The sequence below is a fragment of the Pseudophryne corroboree genome, chromosome 5 (genome assembly GCF_028390025.1).
Source record: "Pseudophryne corroboree isolate aPseCor3 chromosome 5, aPseCor3.hap2, whole genome shotgun sequence".
NCBI lineage: Eukaryota > Metazoa > Chordata > Amphibia > Anura > Myobatrachidae > Pseudophryne > Pseudophryne corroboree.
This window is the reverse complement of record NC_086448.1, coordinates 552626474-552649889: the sequence shown is the minus strand read 5'-3', so window position 1 is coordinate 552649889 and position 23416 is coordinate 552626474. Positions and strand designations below refer to the sequence as shown.

At 45.2% G+C, this 23416-nt stretch overlaps 1 protein-coding gene across 2 annotated transcripts in view; it reads right to left on the bottom strand.

Annotated features, from left to right (window-relative positions):
* Positions 1-23416, bottom strand: part of CDKAL1 (CDK5 regulatory subunit associated protein 1 like 1) — a 1663077-nt gene that overhangs the window by 1364013 nt on the left and 275648 nt on the right. The gene's annotated exons all lie outside the window — the stretch shown is intronic.

Sequence of the window (23416 nt, the reverse complement as noted above, 5' to 3'; positions counted from 1 at the left end):
GTAACCACCAACAAGGTAGTGGAATGGTGGCTAGTATTGATGCCTTGCAAAATGGAGATTTGGGTTGGTATCTGCACTGCAAGTTTATCTATGTGTTCATGTAGTTTCATAAAGTGCTATACCAATAAAAGGATAGTAATAATAAAAAGTGAACAAGAGAACGTGGGTCCCAAGCAAGACTGCTTTCACAACAAAGGGAAGTAAAATAAGGTCTCTTGTAGTTTTGACACTTCAGAAAAGAACATTTTGTAAGTAAACAGTGTAGGCAGTTAAAAAGCCCTCATTTGTCACTGTCCAGAGAGAGCACACAGAGGAAAAGCAGAAGAAATATGATGGAGGAGGAACCACCTGGCCCATCCAACCTCGGTTCCCTGACATTTGCTTCTATAAAAATATTTTTTTGGGAAAAAAAAACCTGAATAAGATTAATTTGTTTTGAAAATAAATAAGCAACTTGTTTTCAACACTTCTGAAGGAAGAGAGTCTAATGAAAAACAGAAGCAATAGAGAACAGAAAAAGATACTGTAAATAAAATTTAAAAAAAAAGGAAATACAAATTTCCATGATTATATCCATCCTTGTTCTTGCAAGTAACTGTTTTATACCCAGATAACCAACTAACAGTCTAATATTTTTTTCCATACACTGCTCAGAAATGGTCAGGGTTTCTTCTGATTGAATCAGATCAAGAACATTTTTTTAACATATTACACCATAAAAATAGCCATTTTGTACGGCATACTGATCATGAACTCAAACTTTAAACACATTTAACCATCACTAATCGGCTTAATTAAAAGGATGCATGAAATTAGGCTTCATAGTTATATTGATATTCACAAAAAAAATATTACTTTGAATACATTTCCCTGGTGGCTGCTAATACAGTATCTGCGGCACGTATACACTGTGGCTGAGAGCTGCCTTGAGTGCATTACCCAGTGGCTGCTCCTCTCTGCAGCTGCAGGGAGGGGGCATGTGAGCAGGCTGGCTGATCACTGCAACCAGTAGTAATCAGCACACACTGAGGGAGGGCCATAGGTGCTGAAGCCCTGGGAGATCCATATGAGATTAGCGGGTAACGGGAGATTATCTCTCAGCAGCTGCCTAGTGGTCGTTTGACTGGTTAAATCAGATGCGACCATGTCAGGAAAAGCCCAGCTTTGATCATGTGACCACACCAGGCAAGTGGTTAATATAAAGTACATTTGTGCAAATGGGAATATGAGGCATTCTTTGTAATATATAATGTAAAGAAGATATCCAATCTTTAAATCACACACTCTCCAAATGATACATATTTGTGTCTGCAGACATACCCATGCAGATCAAGTTTTTTGATTTTTTTTTTCCTCCCCAGAGATCTACGACTTCGCAGCAGCAACAACAATAAACAAGAAACCCCTTCACGAAGGCTGAATGATGTAGTATACACCTGTGGAGTACTACCAGTAGCTACAGCTCTCCTCTTCCAGCAACTACTGAATACATTTTTATTCAACTATTAAGCACAAAAGCCACCTACATTACTACACCTTTATACCATGTTCTGCGGTGGTGTGCCAGACAAAGGACTTAACGATGCAAAGGCTAGCAGTAGACTCAGCTACCTGCCAAGGACATGCAGTTAAAATGCCGGCTGTCGGGATCCCGGCGTTCAGGACACCGACGCTGGAATCCCGACAGCTGGTGAAATGGCGACAAATTAAATGCCAACAGCCATGCGGTTTTCGCTCGCCACAGGATCTGAACAGAACCTGTGTCGACCGAAGCAAGTCACCGGGCCCGAAGCGTGGCAATCGCAGTGATACTGAAAGGGGACTCAATGTTGGTATTCCGGCAGATGGGATGCTGCTATTGGTATACTGACAGCAGGCATCACGTCTGCCGGTATATCATACCGAACCCCTACCAAGTAGTATTGCAGCGTACAGGTATAAGTAACTGTAGTGGAGGTTAGCACCAAATTGATTGAAACTGCGTCCAGTTAGGTCTGTCAAAACAAGCTGTAGGAAACATTCTTGGCTTAACATGCCATCACCTTTATGAAGTCTGGGGAACTGCGCTCTGAACCATGTTTTCTCCAGATGCGCCCTCTATGCATAGTATCTGAAAAGTCTTTTGTTTAAACACTTAAATAACCATTAAATAATAGGAGATTGCAAGGACCAGTGGATACTACAGAAATGGAAGAGCCCAAGGAAATACTGTTTTAGTGCAATTGTCAGAGTTCCAAAGGTGGAGGGTGAAGCTCAATTCAACTTAACATTTAACAGAGAATAATGATTTACAGATTTATTTATTTGTCTGTTTTTTTTTACAAATCAAAAGCCCCAGGTGCACAAAATTAACAAATACAAAATCCATTCAGGGGAACAGTTTGAGGCTCTCCTCACAAGCAGCCTGGCCCCTTTATCCCTGATCCCAATAGTCAATAGCACCTCCACAGCAAGTTCTGGGGGTTCCCTTTCCCAGAGGTCCAACCAAGGTTTCACCCACGGAGCAGAAACTTTTGCCCTTTCCTTAGAGGCCTTCAAGGAGTTAAAGTTAAAAGGCAGCTTAAAGTATTTTAACAGTGCCTGCAGTACAACTGTAAATATGCTTCATGCTTAGTTATACTGCAGACACCATTAAAATGCTTTCAGCTACATTTTAACTTTGTATACTGTTGCTGAACCCATGCATGTTGAAATGATAATTATTGATGAAGCATATGTATTCCTCACTGCACTTCTAGTCCAAGGAGCAGAAGCTGTTGTGCCAGAGAGATTCTACAGTCCCTGTAAATAAGCATTGTAACAAAATGGAAATTAGTCTTACAGAAAACATTTTGAAAAAAACAAAATTAGCATGTTAGGTAGCTCTTATTTTCTGCTGCAATTCTGTTAAAGAGCATATTTTGCCCAATGTTCGTCGCATAACGCATTTAGCTCCCAAGTGTACTATCTTGGAGTTAACCTTGACTTCTCCCAGTCCAGAAAATTGCATCTAAAAAATATTTCCAGGATTAAACCTTTTACCCTGGATGTTACCAAGATACTTATCCACTCACTGGTCATCTCAAGATGACTACTGTAACGTCCTCCTATCTGGCCTTTATGACTCCCACCTTTTTCCACTCCAATCTGCCCTCAATATTGCTGCAAGACTCCTCTTCCTCTCCAAACATAATACATCTGCTTCCCTCTCCTACAAGCCCTACAGTGGCTCCCCTTACCCTTCAGAAACCAATTCAACCTTTCACACACACGATACTCTCCCATTTACATTTCTGACTTTATCTCCCTTCACACTCCCACCCACACTCTTAGCTCCACAAATAACTGCCTCTCCTTCCACCTCCAAGATTTTGCCCATGCTGCTCTCTACCCCTGGAATTCACGCTCTCTCCCAACAGACTCTACACCGCTCTACAAAACGGTATCCAGACTATAGGTTGACCATGAAAAGGTAGACAGTCATTATGTCAATTACTAAATGATCGACACACATTAGATCGACGTGGTCAATAGGTCGACAAGCACATATGGACGACACAGCTTTTTTGGGTGTTTCAGCATTTTAAATTAACTTCACACTTTACCATTCAGATGGATTATTATTGGGAATAGTATTCTGTGCTGAGCGAGGGGACACGTTACTCTAATTGGGGTACCACATGATTTGATGGTGAAAATGACACAAAACCCCCCAGGATTTTCATACCCACCGGTAAATCCTTTTTTCCTAGTCCGTAGAGGATACTGGGGTCCACTTCATGACCATGGGGTAAAGACGGTTCCGCAGGAGCCATGGGCACTCTTAAGACTTTTCAATGGGTGTGAACTGGCTCCTCCCTCTATGCCCCTCCTCCAGACATCAGTTATAGGAACTGTGCCCAGGGAGACTGACATTTCGAGGAAAGGATTTACTTTAATACTAATGGTGAGATACATACCAGCTCACACCTCAACCATGCTGCACAACATGGCATTCAACATAACACAAGCCAACAGGCATGAACCAATTACAGCAAACATGCTGAAACTAATAAAACACAACATGTGTAACTCTAATAACCAAAACAGCAGGTAAAGTACGCACTGGGACGGGCACCCAACATCCTCTACGGACTAGGAGAAAAGGATAACCGGTAGGTATCAAAATCCTGTTTTCTCATACGTCCTAGAGGATGCTGGGGTCCACTTCATGACCATGGCGTTTATACTAAAGCTCCAGTACGGGCGGGAGAGTGCGGATGACCCTGCAGCACCAATTGACCGAACTTGAGGTCTTCATCGGCCAAGGTGTCAAACTTGTAGAATTTTGCAAATGTGTTTGACCCCGACCAAGTAGCTGCTCGGCAAAGTTGCAATGCCGAGACCCCCCGGGCAGCCGCCCAGAATGAGCCCACCTTCCTAGTGGAATGGGTCTTCACGGACGTCGGTAACGGCAATCCAGCCGTAGTATGAGCGAGCTGAATCGTACTTCTGATCCAACGCGCAATAGTCTGCTTGGAAGCAGGACACCCAATCTTGTTGGGAGCATACAGGACAAACAGAGACTCTTTTTTCCGTATTCGAGCTGTTCTAGTGACATAAATCTTCAAAGCTCTAACCACATCTAGAGACTTTGACTCAGTGAACGTGTCAGTAACTATTGGCACCACAATAGGTTGGTTTATGTGGAAAGATGAAATCACTTTGGAAGAAAATGTTGACGAGTTCTCAACTCTGCCCTATCTTCATGGAAGATCAGGTAAGGGCTCTTGTGAGACAAGGCCCCCAACTCAGACACCCGCAGTGCGGATGCCAATGCCAAAAGCATCACCACTTTCCAAGTGAGAAACTTCAACTCTATCTCTTGTAGAGGCTCAAACCAATCTGATTGAAGAAACTGCAACACCACAGTAATGTCCCATGGTGCCACTGGAGGCACAAATGGATGCTGGATGTGCAGAATCCCTTTCACGAAGGTCTGAACCTCTGGAAGAGAGGCCAATTGTTTTTGGAAGAACACTGACAAGGCCGAAATCTGGACCTTGATTGACCACAATCGGAGGCCCGCCTCCACACCAGCCTGCAGAAAATGGAGAAAACGTCCCAACTGAAACTCTTCCGTAGGAGCCTTCTTGGATTCACACCAAGACACATATTTTCTCCAAATACGGTGGTAATGTTTCGACGTTACTCCTTTCCTGGCATGAATAAGGGTGGGGATGACTTCCTTGGGAATACCCTTACGGGCTAGGATCCGGCGCTCAACAGCCATGCCGTCAAACGTAGCTGCGGTAAGTCTTGATACACGCACGGCCCCTGCTGCAGCAGGTCCTCGCGAAGAGGAAGAAGCCGAGAATCTTCTATGAGCAACTCCTGAAAATCTGGGTACCAAGCCCTCCTTGGCCAGTCTGGGGCAATGAAGATTGCTAAAACTCTTGTTCTCCTTATGATCCTGAGCACCTTTGGGATCAGCGGAAGTGGAGGGAAGACATACACCGATCGGAACACCCACTGGGCCACCAGCGCATCCACTGCTATTGCTTGAGGGTCTCTTGACCTGGAACAATATTTCTGAAGCTTCTTGTTGAGACGAGATGCCATCATGTCTACTTGAAGAACTCCCCAAAGACTTGTCACCTCTGCGAAGACTTCTTGGTGGAGGCCCCACTCTCCTGGATGGAGATCGTGTCTGCTGAGGAAGTCTGCTTCCCAGTTGTCTACTCCCGGAATGGAAATTGCCGACAGAGCCTTTACAGGTCTTTCTGCCCAGAGGAGAATCTTCGTCACCTCTGCCATTGCAGCTCTGCTTTTCATTCCGCCCTGTCTGTTTATGTACGCGACTGCTGTCACATTGTCCGACTGGATCTGCACGGAACGTTCTTGAAGAAGATGTATCGCTTGTTGAAGGCCATTGTAAATGGCTCTCAATTCCAGCACGTTTGTGTGAAGGCAGGCTTCCTGACTTGACCATTTTCCTTGTAAGCTTTCCCCCTGAAAAAACAGCTCCCCAGCCTCGGAGACTTGCATCCGTGGTTACCAGGACCCAGTCCTGAATCCCGAACCTGCGTCCCTCTAGTAGGTGAGAACTGTGTAGCCACCACAGGAGCGAAATCCTGGCTTTTGACGACAGGATTATCTTCCGGTGCATGTGTAGGTGGGATCCCGACCACTTGTCCAACAGGTCCCACTGGAATACCCTGGCATGGAACCTGCCAAACTGTAAGGCCTCGTAGGCCGCCACCATCTTCCCCAACAACCGAATGCACTGATGGATCGACACACTTGATGGTTTCAATATCTGTTTTACCATTTTCTGGATTTCCAGAGCCTTTTCCACCGGAAGAAATACTCACTGAACTTCTGTGTCAAGAACCATCCAGAGAAAAGACAATCTTGTCGTCGGTTCCAACTGTGACTTTGGATAATGTATGATCCAACCGTGTTGTTGGAGTATTGACAGGGAGAGTGTGATGTTTTGTAACAACTGCTCCCTGGATCGCGCCTTTATCTGGAGATCGTCTAGATAAGGAATTATATTGACTCCTTTTTGACGCAGGAGAACAATCATCTCCGCCATCACCTTGGTGAATACCCTCGGCAGCGTGGAGAGACCGAAAGGTAACGTCTGTAATTGGTAATGGCAATCCTGAACCGCGAATCTCAGATAAGCCTGGTGAGGAGGATAAATGGGAACATGCGGGTAAGCAACTTTTATGTCTACAGACACCATGTAGTCCCCCTCCTCCAGACTGGAAATCACTGCCCTCAGTTATTCCATTTTGAACTTGAATCGTTTCAAGTAGAGATTCAGATTTTTCAGGTTTAGGATCGGTCTGATCGAGCCGTCCGACTTCGGAACTACAAAAAGGCTTGAAGAAAACCCCTCCCCTTGTTGTGACAAAGGTACCAGGACTATGACCTGATCCTGACATAATTTTTGGATTGCCGCTGTTACTGCTTCCCTTTCTAGAAGAGAAGCTGGCAAGGTCGATTTGAAAAATCGGCATGGGGGAACGTCTTGAAACTCCAGCTTGTATCCCTGGGACACTATTTGCAACACCCAGGGATCCAGGCCAGACAGAATCCAACCTTGGCTGAACTGTTTGAGACATGCCCCCACCCGAGCGGCCTCCCGCAAAGGAGCCCCAGCGTCATGCTGAAGATTTGGCAGAAGTAGGGGTAGACTTCTGCTCCTGGGGACCTGAAGCTGCTGTGGACTTCTTTCCCTTTCCCCTTCCCCAACCCGCAAAGAAGGGGGAACCTCTCACTTTTTTGTATTTATTGGGCCGAAAGGACTGCATGTGCGGGTGATGTGTCTTTTTTGCCGGTGCAGGCGCAGAGGGCAAAAATTACGACTTACCTGCGGTAGACGCCGAGATTAACACATCCAGTCCATCGCCAAATAAGGCCTCACCTTTATATGGGAGCGCCTCCATATTTCTTTTGGAATCTGCATCCACGTTCCACTGGCAAATCCACAACGCCCGCCGAGCCGATACTGCCATGGTAGCGGCTTGTGAACTCAAGAGTCCAATATCTTTCATCGCTTCTAGCATGTATGAGGCAGCGTCTTTGATATTCCCTAACTTAAGGAGTATCTCATCTTTATCAATCGTGTCAATTTCTGATGACACGCTTTATGACCATTTTTCAATAGCGCGACTCACCCAGGCGCAAGCAACTGTGGGCCTGAGCAGCGTACCATTGGCAACATAACTGGATTTCAATGTAGTTTCCATCTTTCGGTCTGCCGGCTCTTTTAGTGAAGCCGTGCCAGGTGCAGGGAGAATTACCTTCTTTGTCAACCTGGACAGTGCACTGTCTAAGACAGGGGGTGACTCCCATTTTTTTCCTGTCCTCCACCGGGAAAGGATAAGCTATCTGAATTCTCTTGGGAATACGAAATTTATTTTCAGGATTCACTCACATCCCTTCAAAGAGTGTATTAAGCTCGTGGGAAGGAGGGAAAGTGACCTTAGATTTCTTTTCTTTATAGAAATAAGCCTTCTCCTGAGGTACAGGAGTGGCTTCCAGAACTTCCCTTATAGCCACAATCATATATTGTATATTTTTTGCCAATTTATGATCTATTTCCATTTTTATGATCTCATTTATTATCTATTTCACTATCGTCGACACAAGAATCAGTGTCCGTGTCGGTATCAGTATTCACAATATTCGCAAATGGTCTCTTATGTGACCCAGAGGGGTCGCCTGCGGATGGAAGAACAGAGCCCTGAAAAGTCACATCCTCCACAGATTTTCTCCAGTACTCAGCATGAGATTCAGATTTATCTAAATTGATATGATGCATACTATCACGTATTTCTTTCACCCATGCAGGCTCTTGATGTGCCGGCAGCGCCACCACATTACACTTCTGTGTCCCTAAAATGGTTTCCTCCGGGGAGGAACTCCCTGCCTCTGACATGTCTTACACACGTGTACAACACACACACAAACACACTGGGACTTATAGGGGACAGACCCACAGTAAAATCTGTCAGAGGGACACAGTTTAGGAGCAGCCAGTTCACAACCCCAGCGCCAGTATCTAATGCCCGTGAACACAGAATGCCCACTGACATGCAGCGCTTATTACACAGTAAAACACACTTGTAAAGCACCAAATTCGCTTGTGCCCCCCCCCCCCCCCCGTTTTGCACCCTGATACTTGTAGTCAGAAGTGAAGGAGGACCAGCGATGTCTCTGCAGCCTGAGGAGAGAGAAAATGGCGCTGAGCAGTGTGCTGGCTGCCTGAGGAAGAAGCTCCGCCCCCACAATGGCGCGTTTTTACCTCAGAAATTTTTCATAGTATTTATACTGGCAGGGGTAGGGCTGTGCCTGGGCATCTTATGCCCCCTTTTTGACAGTATATAGAGGTGTTTCTGCTGCCCAGGGCGCCCCCCCCCCCCGCGCCCTGCAGTGCCTGTGTGTGTGGGCAGCAATGGCGCGCTGCGCTCCCGCCAGCCGTGCTGTACCTCAGCCGTCACTTTTCTTGATAGATCTGTCTTCTTCTACTCATCTGTCTTCTGACTTCTGGCTCTGTGAGGGGGGTGACGGCGTGCTGTGGGAGTTAGCATCTAGACACGGCTAGGGTTCAGTACCCTTCAGGAGCTAATGGTGTCCTGTCAGCCAGAAGCAGAGCCATGAAACTCTTCAGGAAGTTGGTTCCTACTTCTGCCCCCTCAGTCCCACGAAGCAAGGAGACTGTTGCCAGCAGTTCTCCCTGAAAACAAAAAACCTAACATAAGTCTTTTCAGAGAAACTCAGTAGAGCTCCCCTGGAGTGCATCCAGTCTGCCTGGGCACATTTCTAAAACTGAGGTCTGGAGGAGGGGCATAGAGGGAGGAGCCAGTTCACACCCATTGAAAAGTCTTAAGAGTACCCATGGCTCCTGCGGAACAGTCTATAGCCCATGGTCATGAAGTGGACCCCAGCATCCTCTAGGACGTATGAGAAAAGTTAAAATGTTGTGTCGACTTTGTCATGTCGACATTTACTACTGTCTACCTTTTTCATCTCGACCTAATGCATGTCGACCATTAGTGTAGACCTTTTGCTTGTAGATCTTGAGCCACAACCCTACAAAACAGGCTCTCAAGACCCTCTTCTTCGTTAAAGCAAGTCCAGCACTCATCCTAAACCACTGCCCTATGCTCACCATCTATACCATCTGACATGCCCCTTCCCTAGAATGTAAGCTCTCAAGAGCAAAGCCCTCTAACCCTTGGTTTCTGTCACCCTGATGCTTACTAAGTGTTAGGACCCCTAATATAGCATTGTTTATAACATGTACTGTATTGTATTGTCTTGTACTGTAAGTCACTGTTTTCTTGCTTTCCTCATTTGTTCATGTACTTCGTCAGGCGACGTGGAACACTTGTGGTGCCATATAAAGGATGATAACTTATTCAGTTTTGATTGTAGTTGCTGTGACATCAGTGCAAATGTGTGAATGTAAACTGCAAGCTATACAGAGCATTTATCTGTACACTAACAGGAAGCACAAGGCAGAATTTTGCTACTATTTTTCTGTGCATCGTGTACAATGAATGTAGCCATTGCTAAGACTGCACATATAATATGCCAAATACAACAATAAAGTTAAAGCATACATAAAATGCAAGCATCTAAATGCGTATTATGCTTCATCATATGGAAACTCTTTGCTTCAACTGCTAAACTCATATCGAACATTCCTAAATGACATTAAAACTGTATGAGTTTTAAATCATGTTGCCGTCTGCCATAACCCTGCTAAAGCAAGTTCATACATGTTTTTACTAGGACCTAAACCAGGTTCAACCAGAAAGGGTTGGACATCAGCCAGTAGGTACACTTAATGAAATAAGTATGCAATGCTATCAGCCAGCAGTTGTATAGTATACTGACCTTCTCTTCTTAACCCCTCCATACTTAAGGTTCAAAATCATCGATGGTCTATGACCGATGTCAAATACTTTTACCATTGATGGGGGAGAACCAGATGGTTTCCCACCATCGATGGTTTAGTGCTACAGAATTTATTTTTTTCCCTCAGTGTCAGACACGGAGCTTAGCCCCACCCTCTGACACCCGCGAAGCCATGCCCCCGGGCTCCTATTGGCCAGCATTACAGTTAAAAGTAATGCAGGCGTGACCATCGATGGGTAAAACCATTGATGGTTCTTTACAGATGGTTTTACACAATCGAGTTTATCCATCAATGGTACCATTGATGGTGACCTTTGATGAATATCCTACCAATGGCCATCCCTAGCTTAAGGTGTTGTCATGGTTTATGTCAAGCACAAATTTGCATAACCACTTAAACGGAGACAAAGCTTTATTGGCTCTCAGTGTAGACCGGGGGACAGTGGGGGGACAGTGTCCCCTTAATAGCCATGACATAGTATGCATGAAGGAAAAGGATATGCGCAGATGTTTTAATCATTTAAAAAGATAATTATTTTATAGAACACGAGTTACCAGACCGTGAAAACAACGAATCATCATTATAGTAATGTCAGCAGCGGCAGCTGTGTGCCCGCGAATGGAGCAACACTTGCTCCATTGAGCGCCATCTAGTGGCCGACGGCGTGCAAAATACTTGAATTCTCCCATAGATGAGAGGAGCAGGGTTAGCATTTTATTACAGTATATAGGATATAGGATGATGGGTGCAAAAGCAGTAACAAAACGAACACTTTAAACTCGTGCTTTTTAAAACTCTTACGTTTATGGTTTAGGGCACCAATAGCAACTTCATGATGAATTGACAATACATACTTTATATGACACAGATACCAATTATGGTAACTTCTGATCCTGGATTAGTAACACATTGAAGTTCACGTTAGCTTCAGGGGTCTGAGCGCTTATGTCTTTTAAAGAGATAAATTATAAAAAACATGAAAGAGTACAGGTAGAGACTAGGGTGGCCAATCCCGGGATCGGTGGGATTCCGAGATTTAGGCCAAATAACGTCCGGGATTCAATCCTGGGATTGGAAACTCCAATCCCGGGGGTTGAGGGATCATGCGGGCGTTTGTTTTTTTAAAGCCGGGCAGCGCTGAGCGTCCTCAGGATGCTCAGATGCTGAGCGGCTCCCTCCTCCCTTGCTCCCCCTGCGCAGCATGACGTGCAGTCACAGGTCACGCTGCGCAGTCACCCGTCCCCCGGCACCCGCTGCAGAGACAGAAGGATGTTCCCACCCTCCCGCCCCTGTCGTATGGTGAGTTATGTGTGCAGGGCGGGGCGACAGGGGCGGACACAAAGGGAAAAGCCAATCCCGGGATAGACCATTTTTCAATCCTGATACCCGGGATTGAAAAAATGGCCCGGGATTGGCCTCCCTAGTAGAGACTGCTCCACAGCAGCTGGCAAAATACAGGTTGCTAAAGTCTCAGCATATCCCTATATATTAGAGTTCTATATAAACTTAAAAGTCACATATTGTGGAAGCGTAGTTTAAAGATAACAAATCTTAGAAGAGAAACATTTACAAAACTAGTGAATTGCAGGAAAAGAAAAAATCCAATTATGATGGGAAAGGCAAGTGACCAAAAAAGAAGAAAATAAATAAATAAAAAATGTCTCCTACTTGAAAATGCATTTTGGCAAATAGCTGTAAGTTATTCAGCAAGGTCTTTCTATTGTGAGACAGATAAAAGATGCAGCCGGGAACGGTGAGTTCTCCGCTATTATATCAACACTAATGTACACAGCAATACTTGCTCCCAGTCTTTCAAAACCTTACCAGCTGGACAGTACTCCATAAAATGAGTGTGTACAGAAGAGGCCGGCACTTCATGTGAGCACTTACAAACAACACAATGGCACATATCTTAAGAGCTTTAATAATTTTCCATTTTCTAATATTGAAGCTAAAAGCTACTGGGGATACAAGGCTAAAAATGTATACCAATGAGAGACCTTTGAAGGCTTGCTTTGGTAAAGATCTCATAGGCTGCCACTCCACGTAGGTTTTAATGGAAGAAAGGATTATTTCTTTCCATCAAATTTAAACTTTGTTGTGAAAAACATGCATTGATCAAATGCAAGGACACTGTCTATACTATTCCACTGAATATAAGTGACTCTTTAAGGTGTACTTTAACTGTCCATCTCCTCTACTTCTACATGGGAATGTTACATATTTAATGGGAAAATAAAAACATAAAAGCCCTTGACCATATCATAGAGAAACTTGATTTTTTATTAGGCTCTTTCAGAAGTATATAGACTAAGGGTGCTAGTACACTTGATTTTGAACAGCTCATTCCAATGGAATATCATCTAAACAGAACCATTTCATGTAATATAAGCGATTTAAAGAAGCAAGAGTGGTTTATAGAGTGATTTATAAAATTCGAAAAGCAGCACTTTGGACAAGCACCCAAATTACAGAATTAATGTCATTTAAATCCAATAAATATATATATATATATATATATATATATATATATATATATATATATACACACACACACATACATACCAAGAAGCAACTATGTAACATTAAATTGGCAGCTTTTCATTGAGCTCATCCAGGTCTCCACATGGAATGACCCCATAACATCAGGGTCACCAGCTTAACTCCAGCTCCCTGCATCTTCTACCTTCCCCAGAAGTGTGTACACTGCTGCAGCTCTCCCTGGTACTGGTTGCTCAGCACTGCTCTCCATTCCACACTTCACTTACCAACCTGGCAGGTAGCCTCTATGCCTCCAGCCCGCCCAACCTGAAAGGAACTTATCATCATCTTCCTACCATTGGATGCCTTGGACCATTCTGCCAGTGAGGTCAGTGGACCCAGGTGCCACGTTTGTGCCAGGACCTGTTCACAGCAGCCAATCACAAGTTTGCGTACGGAATCTGCCAGCATCCTACCTGCGTAAAGATGTTCCTTATACTCCATCCAGAACACTTTCACCTCCACACCCCACCTCAGGGGCAGAAAAGTAACAGTGGCAGTGACTTATTTACCAAGTGAGCTGCCTCTTAATTTTCCTGTAACAATGTGCCTGTTTCACTCAAAGAGATCCTAGGGGAGGTCATACAGTTAAGGCAAAAAACTTCCTACTTCTGATTTCCCTCAGTCTTCTAGATTACCAACCTGGCAGATTTCAGATACTGTATCATCTCCCCGCTTCTAGATAAAAGGTTGCCAGGTCTGAAGGAACTAAATGACTCTGTTGACTTGCTCATATGCTGTAATGCTCTCAATGTCTTAGAGAAGCGGAGCAGAGGATACCCTCCTTGGAAGATGAGCTTTCTGAGATGACAGCCACAGTCTGCAAACACTAATCAACTACAGTATTGCTGCGTTCCAAGGAAAACGTGAAGATTTGGAAAATAGAAACAGACACAAGACACTGTGGGGCAGATGTATGAACCCGGTATTGGTCTTCCAGGTTCACCTCTTTACCAGGCAAAGCAGGAAGCACTAGCGCCAAGATGTAAGAACATCGAGGCTGGCAAAGAGAGGGATTAAAAACTCCCCCCTCCAGCGATCTCTGCCAGATCCCCCACAGGGCATCAGCCTAGTGCTGATGCGCTATGTTGCTCCCCCAGCCGGCTCACTGGGCATGCACAAGATTTCGCTACTCACACGAGATCTTCCATGCACATTCCAGAGCCCGACATCGCCAGGTAAAGAGTTGCCTGTGTTGTGGAGATGATGCATCAACACCATGCAGCTGTTTTTAGAATGACATCCCGTGTTGCTCCGCCAACCCCTGCATCGCAAGTGTCTATGCACTTGCTGATGCAGGGTCCCGCCGCCCACTGGATTGGCTGGGTACTCATCATCTAGTGAAAAAATTTAATACCACCCCATCCGGCAAAAGAACCAAATCTGGTGATTAAGTCAACAATAAACTGTAAAGACTTTTCAGCCAGGTACGCTGCGGAGAGAGCCACTTGGGATAACTTATACAGTGCTGAAAAGACTTATTATAATGTTTCACAAGAGATAGAATTGTACTGCAGAGAACAGTTTTAGAAGTGTGCCAAAAAAGCATAGGGTCAGTAATATGCTCCAGGTTGATCAGCATAAAGTCATCTCAAATAAACAAAAACATATTACAAAATTCACGAGAAATAGATAAATATGACGGAAAGCGCCACATTTTATAGCAACCTTGAGAAGATTTATAGTTTTATATAGCACATATAAAACAATAGGTTCGATCTCAGCATTACTCACATTAGGAAGAAGAGAATCTGATACCAGCAAGTAATCTATCCTAGATAATGTGTCAACCTGTGCCATAAGCAGCAGAAAGACAAGTATATTATTTTTCAGTGGGATGTACATCCTCCATACATCAGCTAAACAGAATTCTTGTGATTGAAAAGGGAGACGCATAAAATATGAACGAGAATGAGTGTACTGTAACAAGACTGTCTATACATGGTTGTGGAAGCTGTAATATTAAAGTTACCCCTACTATCAAATCAGAATCTATATATATATATATATATATATATATATATATATATATATATATATCTATATCTCTCTCTCTATATCTATATATATCTATATATATCTATATATATATCTATATATATATATATATATATATATAATTTCAAAAGCAATTAACATAACTTCTTACTATAAATATGGGGAGTACATAGATTCCAAAATACTTACGGAACCTTCAATAATACCCCTTTCACAACGCCTGAGGCGGTGTTTTTCCCCTAGCTCCTTTCAGACCGCACATGAACACGGGTTATGCGCGCTCATGTGCCAATAACCCGTGTTCATAGCTGGTGGTGTGAAAGGGGTATTAGTCACATCAATTATTACAAAACACCCCCCCTCTCCAGCTCAGTCACAGAGTAAATCGTATATTGCAACAAGCATGACCACCTCTCTAGCCTTTGAATTATAGCTTGCATAAGAGTACACAAAACAGACCTATTCAGATTCTCAACTTCTTTGTGGATCAGATGAGTCTCTTGCAACAATGAGACATCACAATGTAACTTTTTAAGAGAGATAAAAATCAGTTTAATGGGTGAATTTATGTCAACAACATTCCAGGCAGGGGCATATCTAGAGAGGAGGGGACCCTTGTGCAGTCTCCAGGTGTGCCCCCCCCCCCCACTCCCGTCCCGGAGCCGGCAGCAGTGCTGTTAACGCTCTGTTTGAGCACTAGAGACTCTAGCACAGTGTCAGTCTATATCGCATAAGCAAGTCTCCGAAAAAAAGCTGCTGCGGCCATTTTTCCGGAGACCTGTGCATGCGCTGTAGACTCTGGCACTGTGCCAGAGTCTCTAGTGCTCAGAGAGAGCACTAACAGCGCTGCTGCCAGCTACAGTGACGGGAGAGGAGGGGGCCCACGCACGGACACCAGAAAGGTAAGTATAGAAGAAATGGGTGCCGTGTGTGTGGTGTGGGCCCCATCTGGACCCAGGGGCCCGTGTGCACCACAAAGGGACCTAGATAAATGACAAATACCTAATGCCAAGATGGCTAGCAACAAGAGGATACATTTATACAATTGCAAAAAGAGAGAGGAATATAGAGAGCCAGGGACCACATACTCTAAAACAAAACAAAAAAAATTATAACAATTATTGGATTTGGAGGAGATAAGAAAATAAATAAGAAGACCTCCACTAACAAAAAAATACTATTTTGCAGACTTCCAGAGTAACATATGACAGTTAGATAACTGCACCAAACTAAGCTCTTAGGAGCATTAATGCGATCCATGAAACAGAATTTAACACAAATGACAACGACACCCCTAAACAGGTCAGGTGAAGAAAAGAAAAATAAGATTTTACTTACCGATAAATCTATTTCTCGTAGTCCGTAGTGGATGCTGGGGACTCCGTCAGGACCATGGGGATTAGCGGCTCCGCAGGAGACAGGGCACAAAAATAAAGCTTTAGGATCAGGTGGTGTGCACTGGCTCCTCCCCCTATGACCCTCCTCCAAGCCTCAGTTAGGATACTGTGCCCGGACGAGCGTACACAATAAGGAAGGATTTTGAATCCCGGGTAAGACTCATACCAGCCACACCAATCACACCGTACAACTTGTGATCTGAACCCAGTTAACAGTATGACAAACGTAGGAGCCTCTGAACAGACGGCTCACAACAATAACAACCCGATTTTTTTGTAACAATAACTATGTACAAGTATTGCAGACAATCCGCACTTGGGATGGGCGCCCAGCATCCACTACGGACTACGAGAAATAGATTTATCGGTAAGTAAAATCTTATTTTCTCTGACGTCCTAGTGGATGCTGGGGACTCCGTCAGGACCATGGGGATTATACCAAAGCTCCCAAACGGGCGGGAGAGTGCGGATGACTCTGCAGCACCGAATGAGAGAACTCCAGGTCCTCTTTAGCCAGGGTATCAAATTTGTAGAATTTTACAAACGTGTTCTCCCCCGACCACGTAGCTGCTCGGCAGAGTTGTAATGCCGAGACCCCTCGGGCAGCCGCCCAGGATGAGCCCACCTTCCTTGTGGAATGGGCCTTGACAGATTTAGGCTGTGGCAGGCCTGCCACAGAATGTGCAAGTTGAATTGTGCTACAAATCCAACGAGCAATCGTCTGCTTAGAAGCAGGAGCACCCAGCTTGTTGGGTGCATACAGTATAAACAGCGAGTCAGATTTTCTGACTCCAGCCGTCCTTGAAATATATATTTTCAATGCCCTGACAACGTCCAGCAACTTGGAATCCTCCAAATCGCTAGTAGCCGCAGGCACCACAATAGGCTGGTTCAGGTGAAACGCTGACACCACCTTAGGCAGAAACTGAGGACGCGTCCGCAGTTCTGCCCTGTCCGAATGGAAAATCAGATATGGGCTTTTATACGATAAAGCCGCCAATTCTGACACTCTCCTGGCTGAAGCCAGGGCCAGTAGCATGGTTACTTTCCATGTAAGATATTTCAAATCCACCGATTTGAGTGGCTCAAACCAATGGGATTTTAGAAAATCCAAAACTACATTAAGGTCCCACGGAGCCACTGGGGGCACAACCGGGGGCTGTATATGTAGTACTCCTTTTACAAAAGTCTGGACTTCAGGAACTGAAGCCAATTCTTTCTGGAAGAAAATCGACAGGGCCGAAATTTGAACCTTAATGGACCCCAATTTGAGGCCCATAGACAATCCTGTTTGCAGGAAATGTAGGTATCGACCCAATTGAAATTCCTCCGTGGGGGCCTTCCTGGCCTCACACCACGCAACATATTTTCTCCAAATGCGGTGATAATGTTGTGCAGTCACCTCCTTCCTGGCTTTTACCAGTGTAGGAATGACCTCTTCCGGAATGCCTTTTTCCCTTAGAATTCGGCGTTCAACCGCCATGCCGTCAAACGCAGCCGCGGTAAGTCTTGGAATAGACACGGTCCCTGCTGAAGCAGGTCCCGTCTTTGAGGTAGAGGCCACGGATCTTCCGTGAGCATCTCCTGAAGTTCCGGGTACCAAGTTCTTCTTGGCCAATCCGGAGCCACGAGTATCGTTCTTACTCCCCTTTGCCGTATAATTCTCAGTACTTTTGGTATGAGAGGCAGAGGAGGAAACACATACACTGACTGGAACACCCACGGTGTTACCAGAGCGTCCACAGCTATTGCCTGAGGGTCTCTTGACCTGGCGCAATACCTGTCCAGTTTTTTGTTGAGGCGAGACGCCATCATATCCACCTTTGGTTTTTCCCAACGGTTCACAATCATGTGGAAGACTTCTGGATGAAGTCCCCACTCTCCCGGGTGTAGATCGTGTCTGCTGAGGAAGTCTGCTTCCCAGTTGTCCACTCCCGGAATGAACACTGCTGACAGTGCTATCACATGATCTTCCGCCCAGCGAAGAATCCTTGCAGCTTCTGCCATTGCTCTCCTGCTTCTTGTGCCGCCCTGTCTGTTTACGTGGGCGACTGCCGTGATGTTGTCCGACTGGATCAACACCGGCTGACCCTGAAGCAGGGGTTTTGCCAGACTTAGAGCATTGTAAATCGCTCTTAGCTCCAGTATATTTATGTGAAGAGACATCTCCAGGCTTGACCATACTCCCTGGAAGTTTCTTCCCTGTGTGACCGCTCCCCAGCCTCTCAGACTGGCATCCGTGGTCACCAGGACCCAGTCCTGTATGCCGAATCTGCGGCCCTCTAACAGATGAGCACTCTGCAACCACCACAGAAGAGACACCCTTGTCCGTGGCGATAAGGTTATCCGCTGATGCATCTGCAGATGCGATCCGGACCATTTGTCCAGCAGATCCCACTGAAAAGTTCGTGCGTGGAATCTGCCGAATGGAATCGCTTCGTAAGAAGCCACCATCTTTCCCAGGACTCGTGTGCATTGATGCACAGACACTTTCCGTGGTTTTAGGAGGTTCCTGACAAGTTCGGATAACTCCCTGGCTTTCTCCTCCGGAAGAAACCCCTTTTTCTGAACCGTGTCCAGAATCATTCCCAGGAACAGCAGACGTGTCGTCGGGGTCAATTGAGATTTTGGAAAATTCAGAATCCACCCGTGCTGTTGCAGCACTACTTGGGTTAGTGCTACTACGTCCCCCAGCTGTTCCCTGGACCTTGCCCTTATCAGGAGATCGTCCAAGTAAGGGATAATTAATACGCCTTTTCTTCGCAGAAGAAACATCATTTCGGCCATTACCTTGGTAAAGACCCGAGGTGCCGTGGACAATCCAAACGGCAGCGTCTGAAACTGATGACAGTTTTGCACCACGAACCTGAGGTACCCTTGATGTGAAGGGCAAATTGGGACATGCAGGTAAGCATCCTTGATGTCCAGGGACACCATAAAGTCCCCTTCTTCCAGATTCGCTATCACTGCTCTGAGTGACTCCATCTTGAACTTGAATTTTTGTATGTACAGGTTCAAAGATTTCAGATTTAGAATAGGTCTTACCGAGCCGTCCGGCTTCGGTACCACAAATAGTGTGGAATAATACCCCTTTCCCTGTTGTAGGAGGGGTACCTTGACTATCACCTGCTGAGAATACAGCTTGTGAATGGCTTCCAATACCGTCGCCCTGTCTGAGGGAGACGTTGGCAGAGCAGACTTTAGGAACCGGCGAGGGGGAGACTTCTCGAATTCCAACCTGAGATACTATCTGCAGGATCCAGGGGTCCACCTGTGAGTGAGCCCACTGTGCGCTGAAATTCTTGAGTCGACCGCCCACCGCCCCTGAGTCCGCTTGTAAAGCCCCAACGTCATGCTGAGGGCTTTGCAGAAGCCGGGGGGGGGGCTTCTGCTCCTGGGAAGAAGCTGCTTGGTGCACTCTCTTACCCTTTCCTTTGCCTCGGGGCAAATATGACTGTCCTTTCGCCCGCTTGTTCCTATAGGAACGAAAGGACTGCGGCTGAAAAGACGGTGTCTTTTTCTGTTGGGAGGGGACCTGAGGTAAAAAGGTGGATTTCCCGGCTGTTGCCGTGGCCACCAAATCCGATAGACCGACCCCAAATAATTCCTCCCCCTTATACGGCAATACTTCCATATGCCGTTTGGAATCCGCATCACCTGACCATTGTCGCGTCCATAAACTTCTTCTGGCAGATATGGACATCGCACTTACTCTCGATGCCAGAGTGCAAATATCCCTCTGAGCATCTCGCATATAAAGAAAAGCATCCTTTAATTGCTCTAAAGTCAATAAAATACTGTCCCTATCTAGGGTATCAATATTTTCAGTCAGGGAATCCGACCAAACCACCCCAGCACTGCACATCCATGCAGAGGCGATGGCTGGTCGCAGTATAACACCAGTATGAGTGTATATACTTTTCAGGGTAGTTTCCAGCCTCCTATCCGCTGGATCCTTGAGGGCGGCCGTTTCAGGAGACGGTAACGCCACTTGTTTTGATAAGCGTGTGAGCGCCTTATCCACCCTAGGGGGTGTTTCCCAGCGCGCCCTAACCTCTGGCGGGAAAGGATATAATGCCAATATCTTTGAAATTAGCAGTTTTCTATCGGGGTTAACCCACGCTTCATCACACACTTCATTCAATTCGTCTGATTCAGGAAAAACTACAGGTAGTTTTTTCAGACCCCACATAATACCTCTTTTTGTGGTACATGCAGTATCAGAGATATGCAAAGCCTCCTTCATTGCCGTGATCATATAACGTGTGGCCCTACTGGAAAATACGTTTGTTTCTTCACCGTCGACACTAGATTCGGTGTCCGTGTCTGGGTCTGTGTCGACCGACTGAGGTAAAGGGCGTTTTACAGCCCCTGACGGTGTCTGAGACGCCTGGACAGGTACTAACTGGTTTGCCGGCCGTCTCATGTCGTCAACTGATTTTTGTAATGTGCTGACATTATCACGTAATTCCATAAACAAAGCCATCCATTCCGGTGTCGACTCCCTAGGGGGTGACATCACCATTACCGGCAATTGCTCCGCCTCCACACCAACATCGTCCTCATACATGTCGACACACACGTACCGACACACAGCAGACACACAGGGAATGCTCTTATCGAAGACAGGACCCCACTAGCCCTTTGGGGAGACAGAGGGAGAGTTTGCCAGCACACACCCAAGCGCTATAAATATATAGGAACAACCCTATAGAAGTGTTGTCTCCCTTATAGCAGCTTAATATATCAAAAAACGCCAAAAAAGTGCCCCCCCCTCTCTGTTTTACCCTGTTTCTGTAGTGCAGTGCAGGGGAGAGTCCTGGGAGCCTTCCTCGCAGCGGAGCTGAGCAGGAAAATGGCGCTGTGTGCTGAGGAGATAGGCCCCGCCCCCTATTTCGGCGGGCTCTTCTCCGGTGTTTGTGAGACCTGGCAGGGGTTAAATACATCCATATAGCCCCAGGGGCTATATGTGATGTATTTTTTAGCCAGAACAAGGTATTCTCATTGCTGCCCAGGGCGCCCCCCGCAGCGCCCTGCACCCTCCGTGACCGCTGGTGTGAAGTGTGTGACAACAATGGCGCACAGCTGCAGTGCTGTGCGCTACCTCATGAAGACTGAAAAGTCTTCTGCCGCCGGTTTCTGGACCTCTTCACTTTTCGGCATCTGCAAGGGGGTCGGCGGCGCGGCTTCGGGACCGGACTCCATGGCTGGGCCTGTGTTCGATCCCTCTGGAGCTAATGGTGTCCAGTAGCCTAAGAAGCCAATCCATCCTGCACGCAGGTGAGTTCACTTCTTCTCCCCTAAGTCCCTCGTTGCAGTGAGCCTGTTGCCAGCAGGACTCACTGTAAAATAAAAAACCTAAAAACTTTTTCTAAGCAGCTCTTTAGGAGAGCCACCTAGATTGCACCCTGCTCGGACGGGCACAAAAACCTAACTGAGGCTTGGAGGAGGGTCATAGGGGGAGGAGCCAGTGCACACCACCTGATCCTAAAGCTTTATTTTTGTGCCCTGTCTCCTGCGGAGCCGCTAATCCCCATGGTCCTGACGGAGTCCCCAGCATCCACTAGGACGTCAGAGAAACATAAATTAATGCAGTCACTCTGGTGACATTACATTATGATAGTGTATGAATAGCCACTGTAGCTAAATAAATATCATTCAAGGCATGACTCTGCGGCTATCTCACTAATCTTCATTTTAAATATATACGAGACTAATCAAGGCACCGTTGCAGTTATTTCCAAACTAAAGATATACTACGAAGATCAGATTGGGCCAAAACAGTGTAAGCATCTTCTGCTGAACTGAAGGCCCTAGGGCCCCTAATCAAAAAACAATCCACAAGAAAGAAGGGTACAATAAAGCAAACTTTGGACTTTAGCAATTTTGTCCAAATAGGAGAGAATTCTCTCCTGGCTTTTGATAATTGAGCAGAATAATACTAAAAAATCTTTCAATCCTAAGGACAACAGAAGAACTGTGGTAAGGCAAAAGCACACAATTTACTTTGCTACATTTGTAAAGAGAGATCCCAAAGCAGTAAGTACACCTGGTCTTTAACAAGTAGTCATTGGTGTTGTGTATTTCATCACTAGGAAACCCAAAAGTGAAAGTGCAAAAGCTTTTGTCATATTTGTGACTAACATTTGAAGGTCAATGAATGCTTTTTCAATATGTTTGGATACATCAAGATGCGTATGGAAAAAATGGGATACACTAGGGTCGATTCAATTGTTTTGGGTGTCTAAAAATACCATCTAAATGGAACTGTTTAGATGACTAAACAATTGTCACTATTCAATTGGTATTTGGGTGCACACCCATATCCAAACAGACTGAGTTCAGCAGTCTAAAATGGCATAGCCCACCTAAACTCCTACTTTGGCCGTCCTAACGGGCCCAAAGTTCCGATTGTGCACACATTTTTGCTTGCACCTCAGGAGGCTGTGAGAAAAAAAAAGTGTCCTCTGTGGCTGCTAGCTGCGCAAACGACAGAACTGAATTGCCGACGTCGGGCACCATCTAGTGGCAGACGCAAAAAAAAACAATTAAATCGGAATACCAACCAAAGTGGTTATGTCAACATTCGAAATTACAATGGCTTCTACTTTCAAGCCAATTTGCATGCAATATGTTAGCATTTAAACCACTAAAAAGACAGCATGACAAATTAGATTAGAAAAATATAGCCATTTAAGCTAGAGCACATATAGTATTTTGTGATATATGATAACATTTTGTGTGAACTCAGTTTTAACCATCTAAAAAGGTCTTTATACAAAAAAGCAAGTTTGGTTCAGAATTCAGTAGAAATTTGCAGGCTTGAGAATTTCAGTTTGAAGATCTCCAAAACTGATACAAATCTGCCTAGGCCTAAATGTACTGTACTAATTCCCTCTGAATTACCTGATTCACATACAGTAATTTAAAATCTGTGGTGTTATCATACAATAACTATAAACTCAGATATTAAACAATACTACTATTATTATTATTATTATTATTACTAATGCGTTATACAATATGGTACCAAAATCAAACATATTTATATACCTATTTCCTCATGAAATCCAGGGTTTAACAA